This window comes from Somniosus microcephalus, chromosome 5 (assembly GCF_052327205.1).
Source record: "Somniosus microcephalus isolate GS21.2 chromosome 5, FLI_Smic_1.0, whole genome shotgun sequence".
NCBI classification, from domain to species: Eukaryota; Metazoa; Chordata; class Chondrichthyes; order Squaliformes; family Somniosidae; genus Somniosus; species Somniosus microcephalus.
Window position 1 is genome coordinate 137,632,823 of NC_140991.1, and position 17,429 is coordinate 137,650,251.

Sequence of the window (17,429 nt, forward strand, 5' to 3'; positions counted from 1 at the left end):
GAAAGCAGGAGGTGCATGCTTAACACCATCTGCAGCTTGTAAATCAGAAGAGATTGTGGGATTAGGGGGAAGTGGGTTGTGAGAAGAAGGATTAGGTATGAGGATATCATCATCTATCATTTCAGCCCTGCCGCTGGCCATGGCCTCAGCAATGGCCGTCCCAATAATGGCCAGCATCCTCTCCTCCATGGGGGTTAGGACATGCAGGTGCACCTGTCCCTGCCGGTTAGGTCCTGCTGCTTCCAGTTGTGTGCCACCTTGTCCTGCAAGAGAGATGGACGTATGTCAGTGATTGTGGTACAATCTGTTTGGGTGATGTGGCCATGGTTGAATAGCAAGCAGTATGTGCAAGCTGTGAGATGTGGGTTTGAGGCTTGCAGCAGTGGTAAATGTGAGGGTGAGGTGAATCTATGAAAAGTATGAGTCCTGATTGATAGAGATTGTTGGTAGATGAGTGATGGGGATGTGGTACATTGAGGAATGGCTGAAGCTAGTGGTGCAGCTGGTAGGATATGGAGCTTTTCTCCTGGCATTGACCGTCAGGGCTATCTGCTCCCACTGCCATCTGAGCGTGTGTCTGGAGGGCCACCTGACCCCCTGTGGATTCAGCACATCTCTCTTCCTTTCCACCTCCACCAAGGCCTTCAGTGCAGCATTGGAAAACTTGGAGCCTGCTCTCACCCATTTTGTGCCATTATTGAGTGTTTCCCAGGTCAGAATCAGTTGTACAATGACTTCCAGCAGCTGCCCCAGCCACAATGCACCTCCCCTTTAAGTGGTGCTAGCACAAAGATGGTGTGCTGCCTGCATCATATTGAAATGACGCAGGTTAATCGCGCATTGCAATTCCCGTGCCCGTTTTTGGGGGCTGTGGAATTTAGCCCCCTATATTTTTAAGTGGGAGACCTTCAAAAGAAGGGATACAATTAACTTCCAGTCTTGCTGGTGTGCTTTTTAAAATTAAAACTTGAAATACTCACTTCTGCGAGTAAGAGATAGGTCAGAGATAATTCAGATTATCAGTAACTCCATCAATCATAAATGGTTGAATCAGCATCTGAGATAACTAATTCTTTTGTAGAATATATCCCTACAGTAGTTGGAAACCTTCACTATTTTCTTGGATACTGTGTAATTATTTTCCTTTTAAAGAAATAAATTCTTAGGAAGGTGTTTAAAATCCTTGGTATTCCAAGAGTGCTGGAGTAGGTTAAAGGGCTAATTTCAATCCTGGAGCCTGGGTTTGTCTCGCCTCGCTGGTACTTGTAAGGATATTGCATAAAGTCAAAGTGGGAAGTTTCAACTAGTGGGCACCATTCTTAGCACAGAACTGCCAATAATTCTACATTAATTGGCAGCCTCACTCAGAGGTTACTGACTGATGTGGGGGGGCCTTTTGTTTAAATTAGGATTTTACAATTTTCTCTCATGAAATGCTAATTTTACATGTTTAAAATTCTGGTCTGTGATAGCAATTTAGAAACAGACTTTTATTTAAATCATCCACTGGATGCAATTGTTATTTGTATCAAAAAAGTACTAACTGAAGTACTTTTGCTCAATGAATTAAAATTTATGGATTTTGTTTTACTTGGCAAATAGTTTATTTCCTCCTAATGCTTTTAGTAATGATTTCAGTGGAACATATATAATAATGGAAAATGTAAACTTTGGCATAAAAAATGTTCACACATGTCTTGTATATTGAATAGGGTTGCAAAATTCTGGGAATTTTTAAAAGAGGAAACTTTCCATGGGAATTTTCGGGAATTTATGGGAATTTTGAGTTTTTTTGCACACTGATGGTTTTTGTCTCTGACCCTTATATTATCTTTGTCGTCAAAATAGACATACTGTTCCATACAAATAAAAACAGGCTTTCAAAACTTTATTTAGGTTATAATTTTGAACTTTATTGAACCCCCACAAAAAAGACCCATCTAAAATAAAATATAAAGAGCGTCAGCTTATTTAGCCTGTAATTTGTCCTTATTTTGTCCCTTTGAGTCTTCTACTCATGAGTCTTCTGAGTCTTCTACTCCTCATTGCTCCTCCTGATTCTCTGACTCTGGCTCTGACGTGTCCATTTCCTCCTCTGTGTCAGTGTCTAGCTGTGTGGTGGACACTTCTGTATCTGGCTCAATAAGTTGTCGGTTCGCCCGGATAGCCACCAGTTTCTCCACTCTCTTGTTAGTCAGCCTGTTGCGCACCTTTGTATGCATATTCCCAAAAAGTGACCAGTTTCGTTCAGAGGCCGCTGATGAAGGTGGGATTTGGAGTATCACCGATACAATAGGTGACAGGGCCTCAGATGCACAAAGTCCCTTCCACCAGGTATGTGCACTGATATGCTTGCATGATTCCCATATCCCATCCCCATTCCAAAGACCTTGCTTGGTAGAGAACTTTGCCAGACTTCCCAGAACTTTGCCCACATCCAGATTGAGATGGTGTGAGAGGGTAGAAATCACACTGTAAGCGCTGTTGATCTGTTCTCCAGAAAGTATTGGTCTCCCAACATGCTTTGGGTCCAGCATGTATGCTGCAGCATGAATCGGCTTGACACAAAATTCTTGACGCGTCTGTATGAATTGAACAATTGCCTTCTCCTCTGCTTTGAGCAGCAGGGATGTGGGTAGGGCAATGCTGATTTGTTCTTTTAAATCAGTAAAAAGCCTGAGAACATCTGACAAGACAGCGTCATCTCCTTCAATCTGAGCAATTGCAGATGCTACTGGTGAGAGTAGTTTAAGGCTGCTAACCACTCTCTCCCAAAACACATCACCCAGCAGTATTTTCTTGATGGTGGTTTCCATATCCCCAGACTGGGACATTGCCATTTCTTGCAGCGACTCCTTACCCTCCAGAAGGCTATTGTACATTATGACAACACCACCCCATCTAGTGTTGTTGGGCAGCTTCAGTGTGGTGTTCTTGTTCTTTGTCATTTGCTTGGAGTTGTAGGTTGCTGCAACTACCTGTTTTCCCCTGACATACTTAACAACTTGCTTGGCTCTCTTGTACAGTGCTTCCATGGTTCTCAAACCCATGATGTCCTTGAGGAGCAGGTTAAGCCCATGAGCTGCGCACCCAATAGACGTAATATGAGGGTAGGCCTCCTCCACTTGAGCCCAAGCAGCCTTCATATTCGCAGCATTGTCAGTAACTACTGCAAAGACCTTTTGTGATCCAAGATCGTTGGATAAATGCTGCTGCATCTTTGTGGCATTCTTTACATATGGCTTTCTACAGTGTTTGCACATGTACACAGTCTTTCCATCTTTAATGCCTGGGGTAAAATGCTTCCACACATCCGACGGTAAACGTGGCATTGTTCTATGCAGAGAAATAAAGGGCATTCATCTCTGTGTCGAACTGCGGTCGATCAGCACAATTGCAACAGGGTGAGTACATTTTTGCTGATGCTCCATGTGATGGAAGCATGACCTGTACACACACGACGCTACATCACCAATAGTGTATTATTTTGTATATTTTAAATTGAAGGACAACAGAGTTCAACAAGTAACTGGTTTATTTGGTATTGTGGTAAACCACTTTTATCGTTCACTATCGTTACACTATAGTTATCACTGTTATATCATTACTCTATGGTTATCACTGTTCACACTGTTGTATCACTATATGAGGTCGCCTCTTGTCACGCTGCTATACCTGGGCTGACCACTGCTGACTCCGCCCATGACTCCACCTACCTGCCCAGGTATAAAGGTAGTCGACTGGCTGGCATTCCTCCTTGTTGTATCCGATCACCCACGAGGGTGGGCTCTGTTATTTAGCCAATAAAAACCTATAGTTACTTTCTTAACTCGTCGCTTTTCATTGGATGAATTGATAGGTATATCAATTTTATTGGCTAAATTTTAAAATGTCGACACCTGAGCAGTCAAACGACCAGCCAAGCGACCAGCCAGACGCCCAGCTACAACAGCCACAGCAGCCGGCCTGGCTGCGAGCCCTCAGACCACCGTACCTGGATCTAAACCCACAGGCAGCAAACTCAGCCCTCGACTTCGAACACTGGCTGAGCTGCTTCGAAGCCTACCTGGGAGAATCCGGCGTGCCTCAGAAATCCATGCTAAGAGTTCTGAACGCCCAAGTGAGCCCTAAAGTATTCGCACTCATCCAGGACCTTAAAACATACGAGGACGCCATCAACCGGCTGAAAAGACAGTACCAAACCCCGGTAAATTCCATGTATGCCAGACACCTCCTAAGATCCCGCCCGCAACAGCCAGGAGAGCCCGTGGAGGAATTTTTACGGGTGCTACAAGCACTCGGCAGAGACTGTAACTTTAAAGCGGTAACGGCGGCAGAAAATACTGAAGACAATGTCCGCGATGCCTTCGTGAAAGGCCTGCGGTCCGACTACTCACGGCAAAGACTACTGGAAGCAAGGGACCTCGACCTGGACAAAGCTGCAGCCCTCGCTCTCGCTCTAGAGGTGGCCCATCGGGACCTCGAGGCATACTCAAGGTACTGTAACTCGCGACCCTGGGACTTGGGACCGACCCCGACCGCGATACCCCCCGCAGCAACCCCCCTGGGACCTACCTCAGCGTCGGCGTCCCGGACCCGATCGAGACCGCCACCCCCGGTACCGGCTCCGACATCAGACCCCCGCGATTGGGCCGCCGGCTGCTTCTTCTGCGGCCAGGCGAAACACCCGAGGTCGCGCTGCCCAGCCAGGAACTCTACCTGCTCAAACTGCATGAAGAAAGGCCACTTCGCTAAGGCCTGCAGAGGTGGATCATCAGAGGCCAGCAGTGCCTCATGCGAGCTGTGGGGGCGGCCATCTTCCTTCAAGGCAACAGAGGCCAGCATCCCCACATGTGAGTCATGGGGGCGGCCATCTTTGATACAGGCAACCGACACCAGCAGTGCCTCATGTGAGTTATGGGGGCAGCCATCTTCTCCGCCATTTTGTCCAACCTCGTGGGAGATGCCATTTTACCCACCACGCCCGACCGCCACCGTGCCTCTAGACCCGACTACCGCCTCAACCGCAGACCACAACAACTTGCTCAGCTATACACTAGCCTCCGTCACACTGGACCAGGCCCGCCCGCATCACCTGTCCAAGTCGATGATGGACATCAAAGTAAACGGCCACGCCACGACCTGCCTGTTCGACAGCGGAAGCACGGAGAGCTTCATCCACCCAGACACGGTGAACCACTACTCCCTCCCTGTCCTGCCAACGCGCAACCGGATCTCGATGGCATCGAGGTCACACGCCACAGACATCAGCGGCTACTGTGTTGTGACCCTGTCGGTTAAGGGTACAGAGTATAAAAATTTTAAACTCCTCGTCCTGCCCCAGCTATGCGCTGCCGTCCTACTAGGCCTAGACTTCCAATCCCACCTCCAAAGCGTCACGCTAGCATACGGCGGACCCCTCCCCCCACTCACAGTCGACAACCAGCAGATTTTAAACCGCCCACCGCGTAACACCTGCGGCCTATCCACCCTCAAGGTCCCGCCACCTTCCCTGTTCGCTAACCTCACCCCCGACTGCAAACCCGTCGCTACCAAGAGCAGGTGGTACAGCGCCGGGGATAGAGCTTTCATTAGCTCTGAGGTGCAGCGTCTCCTGAAGGAGGGCATCATCGAGGGGAGCACCAGCCCCTGGCGTGCCCAGGTCGTGGTCGTTAAGACCGGCAATAAAAACCGCCTGGTCATCGACTACAGCCAGACCATAAACAGGTACACCCAGCTGGACGCATACCCCCTTCCCCGCATATCTGATATGGTCAATCAGATTGCGCAGTACCGGGTATTCTCCACCATCGACCTTAAGTCGGCCTATCACCAACTCCCTATCCGCCCTGAGGACCGCCAGTATACAGCCTTCGAGGCGAACGGCCGCCTCTACCACTTCCTTAGGGTTCCCTTCGGCGTCACCAACGGGGCTTCGGTCTTCCAAAGGGAGATGGACCGGATGGTTGACCAGAACGGGCTGCACGCCACGTTCCCCTATCTAGATAACGTCACCATCTGCGGCCGCGACCAGCAGGACCACGATGTTAATCTGGAGAGATTCCTCCGTACGGCCCAACGGCTGAACCTCACCTACAATAAGGATAAATGTGTGTTTAACACCTCGCGCCTTGCCATCCTCGGCTGTGTAGTAGAGAACGGAGTCATCGGCCCCGACCCCGAAAGAATGCGACCCCTCATGGAGCTACCCGTCCCCCACTGTCCAAAGGCACTGAAGAGAACCCTGGGGCTCTTCGCCTACTATGCCCAATGGGTGCCCAATTATGCGGACAAAGCCAGACCCCTCATGAAGTCCACATCCTTCCCCCTTACGGAGGAAGCGTGCGCAGCCTTCTCCCTCATTAAGGGAGACATTGCCAAGGCCTTGATAGGTATATCAGGTATAAAGTCTGATTTACTTACTGCATCATCACAACATCAGCAGAAAACAAAATGACTTCCCTCAGGACCCCTAACCTGGATCTTAAAAAAACTATAGCAGTCTTACAGATGCCTGCAGGCCAATCACAATTCGATATGCAAATATTACAAATAGAGGGAGCTAATCGCTCATCCACTCATCCAATCAATCAGGACACATTTGTTCACAGTCACACACAAAACTTGTAATTATTAAAACAAGCCAAGTAAGAAGATAAACATATATTGATTAAGAAATTCCTTAATAATTAAGATTCCATCTCTGTTAGTAATTTTAAGAGAGGACCTGTGGAAAAAAAAGAAAGAAATACAAAAAAAACAATATTATGCTAGCATGTGCTTTTTTGGGCAAAATTCCCAAAATTCCCAAGCTAAACTTCCCGTGGAAAATTTCCGGAAATTTACCGGAAACTTTCCACCCCTTTGCAACCCTAATATTGAAGAATACTGTAATTGGAGTTTGATCCAGATGTAAACCTGTAACTGCTTAGGGGCAAATCAGCATAGGAAGGATAGATTTTTTAGCCCCTTCTCAATTAAGTGCAGCACATTTTCCAAACCTGCTTTTCATTTTACAGTTCCATCTATAATGTATTCAAACCATTTGTGTCTGCCAAACAGCTTTTTGAAGTCATATAGCACCTTTTTAAGGTTACAAAACATCCCAAGATGATTTGCAGGGGGGAATGGACACCAAGCAGGAGTTGACAGAAAAGTTATGGGAGGAAACTAAAGGTGTCAGCAAAGAGAAGGTATTGGTGCCTTTTGCAGGTGAGGAGAGATGTATATCAAGATACAGGGAGCACTGTGGCAGAGCCCTGGACCACCGTACTGCACCAGGAGGAGACTAAGAAGAGCAAGTCAGTGTTATCTGTTTATAGCATTGTTCCAAATGAACTAAAGGTGGAATTGCACTGTGCCTCAGTGAAGGACTGTTGTACTTTGATGCAAAAGCAGTTCCAATGACAGGAAGGCAGCAGATTAAGATCTGCTGTAGGTGACTAATCTAAAATCAACTGGAAAGGGCAGAAGAGGATGCTTCTATTAACGTTATTTTTTAACTTTTATTTTTTAAAGTGATGAGACTCGATGTATATAAATTACTTCAATATTCCAGAGTTATCCCCTGCTATATTGCCAGAAACATTGTTGGCTGTTGATAATGTAAATATGGTAGCAAATCAAGGTTGTGTTTTCCAGAGACAAGCTAACATCCTCACTCCTGGTGCCAATAATATCATTACAGCACCAGCTGGAGCACTTCTGTACAACATGATTCATTGTGCTGAATATTGATCAGTTGTGCTGGCATTATAGTCAACATAAGTGCACAGGACAATTGATACCCAAAATTTGTTGCCAGATGATATTCACCAAGAATAAATATGGAAGGAAATTAATTGTAGGTAATTTTGGAGTGCTAGGGGGTGGTGACAGTAAGACTGATTTAAGACAGAAGTGTACTAAATTATCAAGAAGTTGTTGGACATTTTACTTGCATTATGGTTTGAGCATTTAATGCAAAAGAACTGTAACCATATCTCTAGAAGAATGCATAAATAAAATTGTAAATTTCCCTTTTGCATTTTTGTTCCCTGTTTTACAACCTGGATAGAATTGTTCAAAAATTCAGTCTCTAAAATGTTAATATTTTTTCTTGCTGTAGCTGTATACAAACATTAAAGGGAAAAGGACATGTAGGATGGAGTACTTTCAATGTAACAAAAGCACATCTGCAAGATAGGAGATGATTACATCGATAGGGAAGTATTTTATATTGAAAATAATTTTTCAAACTTCTGTCTAAAAGTCCGTGCCTTAAAACAGCTACAGTAATTAACTTTCACTTGTACAAAATGTACAGGACAGTGGCAGAGATACTGGAATAAATTCTAGATGCCCCCTACAATGAGACACTTGTAAGTTTTATTTAATAGACATAAACAAATTATGCACTATCGATCTGGGAAACACAAGGGCCTAGAAATGTAATCGCGCTGCGCCCAAATTTCAGACGTGAAATAGATGGCTCGGGGTGCAAAATGGCATGTCTGCCCATCCCATGCCAGAGGTGCGCTGGCTGCCATATTGTATTTGGTGCCCCATAGGTGTGCCAGAAGCATGCAGAAATATCATAATATTAAAATAAGGGACCCACGCTGGTTGTAGGATCTTTTGGTGAATTGGGTCTGTCCCAGTGCCTGACTTGCAAGGAGAATTAACTGAAACGGGAGGGGAAGGTTCTAAGTAGTGGGGGCTGCAGATGTGAGCAGAGAGTAATTGAGCTGAGAGTTGGGACTCTTGCCTTGACAACCCTGGTGAGATCATTAAACTTCTTTTGACATAAGAGCCAAGCCCCGGGAGCCGAGCTCCTGGCATTTATCTCCTGAGCCACCGCCTTCCAGTATCTGTGCTTTCTGCCCTACAGGGGGAACAGGATCTCTCTCCTCCTGGAGACCACCTGCACAAGGGCTTCCAATATTTGGGGACCTATCTGTAACTCTTCCAGTCATGTTGCCTCCTGCTGCCTGCAGCTAAAGTACACCTCCCCTTTAAGAGGTGCAGGCTGCCTTAAACGGCATCAGTGACACCTGATTTTTGGACCTCCCTCCCCCCAAAAGAGGCACACAGCCAATATGCAGCACAGGTAGTGCTGGTTGCACACCTAGCTCATAATGAGCTTTCAGTGTAAATTACCTTTAGTCCCCGCGACCACATGAACATGTGCGTGCAGCATGTGCCCTGCCCCCTGCCGATTGTATTTCTGGGCCCAGAAGTTTTGCTAGCCTTAGCCAATTCTATCTTGCATGCTCCTGGGGGTGTACTCAAGGAGCTGCTCATAGTTTCCATTTTTAATCCCTAAAGGTCCCAGGTGGCATGTCTGTCCATTACATGATAATACCAAAAAAGTTAAAAACAATTCCAGTAAACAAATACTTAATCAATAGGTCAGTTAATAAGCTGAATTCCTAACTAATGAGAAAACATATTTTCTGCTTATGATTGAGTTCCTAACTAGCAAGCTAACATATATCTTTCTGCAGTTGAGCTAACAAGAGCAGTACAAATTCCTTTTTCCTGTTATCACAAAGCACTTTCTTCCTGTAGTAAATTGTTGTTTAACCATGTGAATCTACTGACCATAAATCTGATTTTAATTCTGTACTTTTGTACATTTGATCTAATCTAAACTAGACAATTAGTTTACACAGGCACAGCTCCAATTAAGAATCCTCGTACCGACAGCACTAGGCACCTCATCAATTAACTAGCATCTGTCTGAGGCTCAAACACACTGTTTGCAACCTTGGTGTCATACTTGACCGTGAAATGAGCTTCCGACCACATATCCACACCATAACTAAGACCGCCTATTTTCACCTCTGTAACATCACCCATCTCCACCCCTGCCTCAGTTCATCTGCTGCTGAAACCCTCATCCATGCCTTTGTTACCTCTAGACTTGACTATTCCAACGCACTCCTGGCTGGCCTCCCACATTCTATCCTACATAAACTCAGATATCCGTGTCCTAACTCGCACCAAGTCCTGTTCACCCATCTCCCCTGTGCTCACTGACCTACATTGGCTCCCAGTTAAGCAACGTCTTGATTTTAAAATTCTCATCCTTGTTTTCAAATCCCTCCATGGCCTCACCCCTCCCTATCTCTGTAATCTCCTCCAGCCTCAGAACCCCCCTCCCCCCGCCCTGCCGAGACATCTGCGCTCCTCTAATTTGGCCCTCTTGAGCATCCCTAATTTTAATCACTCAACCATTGGCGGCCGTGCCTTCAGCTGCCTAGGCCCTAAGTTCTGGAACTCCCTCCCTAAACCTCTCCGCCTCTCTACATCTCTTTCCTCCTTTAAGAGGCTCCTTAAAACCTACCTCTTTGACCAAGCTTTTAGTCATCTGTCCTAATATCTCCTCATGTGGTTCGGTGTCAAATTTTGTTTCATAACACTTCTGTGAAGCGCCTTGGGACATTTTAGTATGCTAAAGGAGCTGTATAAATACAAGTTGTAGTTGTTGTTGTTGTTAACTGGTTAGCTCATCAAACAGCCCAATTAAAGTGGTCATTGCTGTAGGAGTCAATTTCACTTCAATAGCTCAGTGGACTCCATCTTGGGCAGGCTTGTATAACATACAACACTATGCTTGTCCGGTTACTAAAATCCCACAGGGGAAAAATTCGGTATCACCTATTTTGGAGCGCTAATATCGGCCGGGCACAAAGTTTAGCGCCTGGCGCTAATTATCACCTCTGACTGCAAAATTCGCCTCTATCGCCCCTGGAGGTGATCTGAGTGCTAAATCAAGTGCTACACACCTCTCTTAAGGCACTAACGTCGAGAGCGAGGTGCTACGTCAGAACACTACCGAAGCTCAGGTGATGTCAGTTAGCAATGGAACCCAGACAGACTGGTGCCGGCCAGTTCGTAAAGGGGAGGGTCCATCTTGCTAGCCAGGCACACCCATCTCATTGTAGCGTTGACTCTGGTGCTGGAAAGACCTACCACCATTGTGCTGAGAGGAGTGATGGATAGGCCCAGGGAGAGAGCTCAGCACTTTAGCGACCAGGCATTAGTAGCTCTGGTTGGCACTGTCGAGCGGCAACGGGCAGTGCTGCACCCAGAGAGTGGCAGGAGGCCATTGCCCCGTGAGTACCGAAGAGTGTGGAGGGAGGTGGCTTAGCACGTCTCCTCAAGGAGCCTGGTGCCGAGGAGTCACACTCAATGTAGGAAGAAGTTCAGCAATGTCACTTGGGTCGTCAGGGTGAGTGGATGCTTTTCAATAAGGGTATTATGTAATGAGAAAGGATTAATTAGCAATCTTGTTGTGCAAGGCCCCTTGGGTCGAAGCGATCATAATATGATAGAATTCTTCATTAAGATGGAGAGTGAAATAGTTGACTCAGAGATTAGGGTCCTGAATTTAAATAAAGGAGACTACGATGGTATGAGTTGCGAGTTGGGTAGGATTGATCGGGGAATGTCACTCAAAGGGTTGACGGTGGATGGGCAATGGCAAACATTCAAATATCGCATGGATGAACTACAGAATTTGTTCATCCCAGTTTGGCGTAAAAATAAAACAAAAAAGGTGACTCAACCGTGGCTAACAAGGGAAATTAGGGATAGCATAAGATCCAAGGAGAGGACATATAAATTGGCCAGAAAAAGCAGTAAACCTGAGGATTGGGAGCAGTTTAGGATTCAACAAAGGAGGACAAAGGGATTAATTAAGAGGGGGAAAATAGAGTATGAGAGTAAGCTTGCAGAGAACATGAAAACTGACTGTAAAAGCTTTTATAGATATGTGAAGAGAAAAAGATTGGTGAAGTCAAGCGTAGGTTCCTTGCAGTCAGAATCAGGGGAATTTATAATGGGGAACAAAGAAATGGTGAACCAATTAAATACATACTTTGGTTCTGTCTTCACAAAGGAGGACACAAATAACCTCCCAGAGATGTCGGGGAACATAGGGTCCAATGAAAGGGAGGAACTGAAAGAAATCAGTATTTGTAGGGAAATGGTGTTAGGGAAATTGATGGGATTGAAGGCCGATAAATCCCCAGGGCCTGATAATCTACATCCTAGGGTACTTAAGGAACTGGCCCTAGAAATAGTAGATGCATTGCTGGTCATCTTCCAAAATTCGATAGATTCTGGAACAGTTCCCATGGATTGGAGGGTAGCTAATGTAACCCCACTGTTCAAAAAGGGTGGTAGAGAGAAAACGGGGAATTACAGACCGGTAAACCTGACATCGGTAGTGGGGAAAATGTTAGAGTCTATTATAAAGGATGTAATAGCAGAGCACTTGGAAAAAAGTGACCGGATCGGACAAAGTCAAAATGATTTACAAAAGGTAAATCGTGCTTGACTAATCTACTGGAATTTTTTGATGATGTAACTGGTAAAATATATAAGGGAGAACCAGTGGGTGTGGTGTATTTGGACTTTGAAAAGGCTTTCGATAAGGTCCTGCATAAGAGATTAGCGTGTAAAATTAAGGCACATGGGATTGGGGGCAAGGTATTGACTTGGATAGAGAACTGGTTGGCAGACAGAAAGCAAAGAGTTGGAATAAACTGGTCTTTTTCCAAGTGGCAGGCAGTGACTAGTGGGGTACTGCAGGGATCGGTCCTTGGACCCCAGCTATTCACAATATATATTAATGATCTGGACGACGGAACTAGATGTAATATCTCCAAATGTGCAGATGACACAAAGCTGGGTGGGCGTGTGTGCTGTGAGGAGGATGCCGAGAAACTACAGCATGATTTGGACAGGTTGGGTGATTGGGCAGAAGCATGGCAGATGCAATATAACGTGGATAAATGCGAGGTTATCCACTTTGGTGTCAAAAACAGGAAGGCAGATTATTATCTGAATGGCAATAGATTGGGAGAAGGGGAAGTGCAATGAGACCTGGGCGTCCTTGTGCACCAGTCGCTGAAAGTAAGCATGCAGGTGCAGCAGGCAGTTAAGAAGGCAAATGGTATGTTGGCCTTCGTAGCGAGAGGTTTGAGTACAGGAACAAGGATGTCTTGCTGCAGTTCTACAGAGGCTTGGTGAGTATTGTGTGCAGTTTTGGTCACCTTATCTGAGGAAGGATGTTCTTGCCATGGAAGGAGCGCAGCGAAGATTCACCAGGCTGATACCTGGGATGGCAGGAATGACGTATGAGGAGAGATTGGGTCAATTGGGCTTGTACTCGCTGGAGTTTAGAAGAATGAGAGGGGATCTCATCGAAACTTATAAAATTCTAACAGGACTAGACAGACTAGCTGCTGAAAGGATGTTCCCGATGGTCGGGGAGTCCAGAACCAGGGGTCACAGTCTAAAGATAAGGGGTAAGCCATTTAGGACAGAGATGAGAAGGAATTTCTTCACCCAGAGAGTGGTGAACCTGTGGAATTCTCTACCAAAGAAGGCAGTAGAGGTCAATTCATTAAATATATTCAAGAAGGAGTTAGATATATTTCTTAAGGCTGAAGGGATCAAGGGATATGGGGAGAAAGCAGGGACAGGGTACTGAATTTGGATGATCAGCCATGATCTCATTAAATGGCGGAGCAGGCTCGAGGGACCGAATGACCTACTCCTGCTACTATCTTCTATGTTTCTATGTTTCTTTACCTCTCTCCATCTCAACTTCACTCTGTGGCCAGAGGGTTTAAAATCCCACATGCACAGCACTCATCCAAGACCTATGGCCATCTCATAAAAGACATATGCACATTCAACACCTTGCATACATTAAGGGCTATTCAACTATGGGAGGCAACTCAGGCAAGCACATGGCTGCGTAAGTTAAGGGCTATTCAACTATGAGAGGCATATCAGGCAAGCTCATGGCTGCATAAATTAAGGGCTATTCAACTATGGGAGGCACATCAGGCAAGCACATGGCTGCACACTCACTCAGGCGCCGTCCTTTTTCTTGCAGGCCTAGCTCTCTCATAACAGGCGGGAGCAGCAATGCACGGGAGGAGGATTGGCGGACCTGCACCCCTGACCGATTTGGAGGTGAGAGTGCACAGGATGGTTGCCAGCCAGCTCATAGGTGCCGTGGCCGCTGGAGAGTTCGACCCTCTTGGGGACAGCAATGGTATGTTCACCAGCTTTCTCTCCTCTTTCATACCACTTGCCCCTCACAACACCAGCCTTTTACACTTTCAATCCAACTTACTGTCTCCAGTCCTTGCTCCCTTCCTGCCCCCCTGTCCTCACGCTAAAGCCATTCTTGTACCTCCCTGCTTTCAGCTAGTGAACCATCAGCTGACCAGCCTATCCCTCAACATGCCAGTGGCAGCGACACCCCAGACGAGGAGGAATAGGAAGCCGGAGGCTCACTGTCTGCGTCTCCCGAGGGAGCCCATTCTGACACTTGGGGCCATGCCTTCCCTGGAGGGGAGCAGGGGGATAGGGTCTGATGAAGGCAAAGCTCCTGGACCCAGCAGGCTGCAGCAACGCCATGGGGGTAGGGAAGCTCGGGTGACAGCTCCCCGGAGGGTGAGTAGGCAAGCGAATCCTGCGGCACAGGACTCGGATGAGGACTGTGTCATCTCCCGTGAATAGCCAGGCCTTGAGCATGCACAATGAGCTCATGGGTGCAATGGCAAGGGTGCCTAAAAGCATGGATGGGCTGGCTAGGAGTGTGGAGGTGTCCGCTGCAGCACAGGCCGACGCAATGCAATGGCTTAGTGCCGCAATTCAGTCATTGGCTGGTGCCATCCAATCTCAGACTGCTCTCATGCAGTCTCAGATTGATGTCATGCAAGCACTGACTGCTGCCATCCTTGCTGGGTCGGCCACATTGCCCTGGGGCTCTCACGGTGCCGCAGCAGCCCAGCAATCTGTGCTTGAGCAGATTGCTCTGGATGCTGAGGTACTGCCCCGGGGGAGTGCCAGTGTGTGAGTTGAGCAGGAAAGGGCTGTCCTCTCTCAGGATGACAGCATTCCTGCTCCCATCACTGGCACTTCCCCATTGCACTTGCCACGACCTGCAACACAGCCAGCCCAGGCTGCTGTCGCCCTTGCAGCGTTGATACAGTCTGCAGCCGGGCCCTCCAGGCCCAGAGCTGGTCAAGGGCGTCCTTCAAGGGCATCTGCAGTCTCTGGATCCAGCATTCAGCAGCCTTTCACCAGCCTTGCTGCAGCCACTGGGGCCCCATTACGGAGGAGCAGTAGGGTGGGAAGGGGGGAAGTGCGCAGGGAATGGAGATCACCCTCGAAGGGCCAACAGTAGGATGTGTAAATAAATGATGGGAATGTTTGTGGTAAAGGTCGAGGTTCGTGTGATTACATTTGTTTACTGTTTTGCCGTTTATCTCCATGTTGTGAGAACGAGTTCTGTTAGTTCATGATTGTTGTGTTGGTTTCTAATTGTTTGCCCTGAATAAATGACACACACAGAGTTTGTAAAATAAATAGGATTTTTTATTCAATATTTACATTTTTGGTCTTTTGAATCATAGAGTGGATAGGAAGGATCTATTTCCCTTAGCAGAGAGGTCAATAACCAAGGGGCATAGATTAAAAGTAATTGGTCGGAGGTTTAGAGAGAGTTGAGGAGGAGTTTTTTCACCCAGAGGGTGGTGGGTGTCTGGAACTCACTGCCTGAAGGGTTGGTAGAGGCAGAAACCCTCATCACATTTAAAAAGTACTTGGACATGCACCTGAAGTGCCGTAAGCTACAGGGCTACGGAACAAGAGCTGGAAAGTGAGATTAGGCTGGAGAGCTCTTTTTCGGCTGGCACAGACACGATGGGCCAAATGGATTCCTTCTGTGTCGTAAATTTCTATGATTCTATGATTCCAGCTTTGGCCGGCAATAGTGGGTGCGGGACGCTTTCCATGATGTTGTTCTCTATGCCAGAAGCCATCTTCTCAGTAAGGGCCTAGAAGCTGCTTCTTATCAGCCGTTCACGGACGGCACTTGCACTGGCAACATTGTGCGTCTCCCTCCCACGTTGGTGCTGCTGATCATCCTCCTCATCCTCCTCCTCCTCTTACTTCTCTACCTTCTCAGATGGTGCACCAATCCCTGCTGGATTTGGCTGAGTCCTCAGGATTGCCAGGTTGTGAAGCATGCAGCACACAACTATGAACAGGGAGACTTGCTCAGGAGAGTACTGCAGGGCTCCTCCTGAGTGGTCCAGACAGTGGAACCATTGCTTGAGCACACCGATTGTCTGCTCAATTATGTTCCTGGTGGCGCTATGGCTCTCATTATACTGCAGCTCGGCAGAGGTGTTGGGGTTACGGAGCGGTGTCATCAGCCAGGTGCAGAGTAGATAACCCTTGTCCCCGAGGAGCCATCCACTTGGCTGATGCAGTGCCTGGAAAACGTCTGGCACACCAGTCTGTCGCAGGATGAAAGCATCGTGGCTGCTGCCAGGATAGCGGGCATTGAAGGCGAGTATGAGCTGCCTGTGATCACAGACCAACTGCACAGTTAAGGAGTGGTAGCCCTTGCACGGTTTCGGAACACCTCTGCATTTTCATGCGGTGCCCACAATGCCACATGCGTGCAGTCAATGGCGCCCTGCATCATAGGGAAGCCCACTATCCTAGCAAAGCCACATGCACGTTCGCGCTGCTTGTCCTAGGTCACAGGGAAAGAGATGTATTGACGTCTCCTTTTACAGGGCATTTTTCACCTCCCGGATACAACAATGGACAGCGAACTGGCAGATATTGGCGATGTCCCCAGTAAAAGCTTGAAAGGAGCTGCTGGCATAAAAATTCAGAGCCAGTGTCACCTTCACTACCACTGGCAGAGATGTCCTGGTCCTGAGTTGAGGATGCAGATTTGGTTGCAGCAGGTGGCATAGCTCAGTGACCACCTCCTTGCTGAAACGCAGCCTGCAGAAACACTGCTCCTCAGACAAATGAAGGTATGAGAACTGCTCCCTGAATACCCTGGGAGGGTAAGGTCTCCTGTGCAGAGGCCTGTTGGCCCTCGACCCTCTGGCCATGTTTGCCACTCTCTCTCTGCGCCTCTGCTGCCTCCGATTCTGCAGGTTCAGGACGACGCCCCGAGTCAGTGCAGCCCCCATAGTCTCTTCTAAATCGCTGGAATGAAGGTGAAATAAGAATGAACCTGCAAAGTGCTGCTCTGGTCCTAAAACTCCTTCGCACAGCATTGAACCTCTCCAGGCATCTCTCTCCCTCTCAGCATGCATGGAAGAAAAATTTCGCCGACAAGAAAAGGCAGGAAGTGGCCGTCTTTAAATAGCACTCCTCTAGCTCCTTCCCGACTGTAAAATGTTCCCTGTCGTTCCTAGCGGCAGGAGGAAAGGCAGGGAGCGCGACTCAATATCCGGTCCGGGGCGCTACACGCTCGACTGATGTCACGATCTGTGGGTGCAGGTGATTGTGGCGGAAGTGTTTAGCGCCGCCGCAAAACGTCTGGTCAATTTTGCAAGCGGTGCTAAACTTGCCACGCTTGGGCGCTAAGTTCCTAGCGCCCCATTACT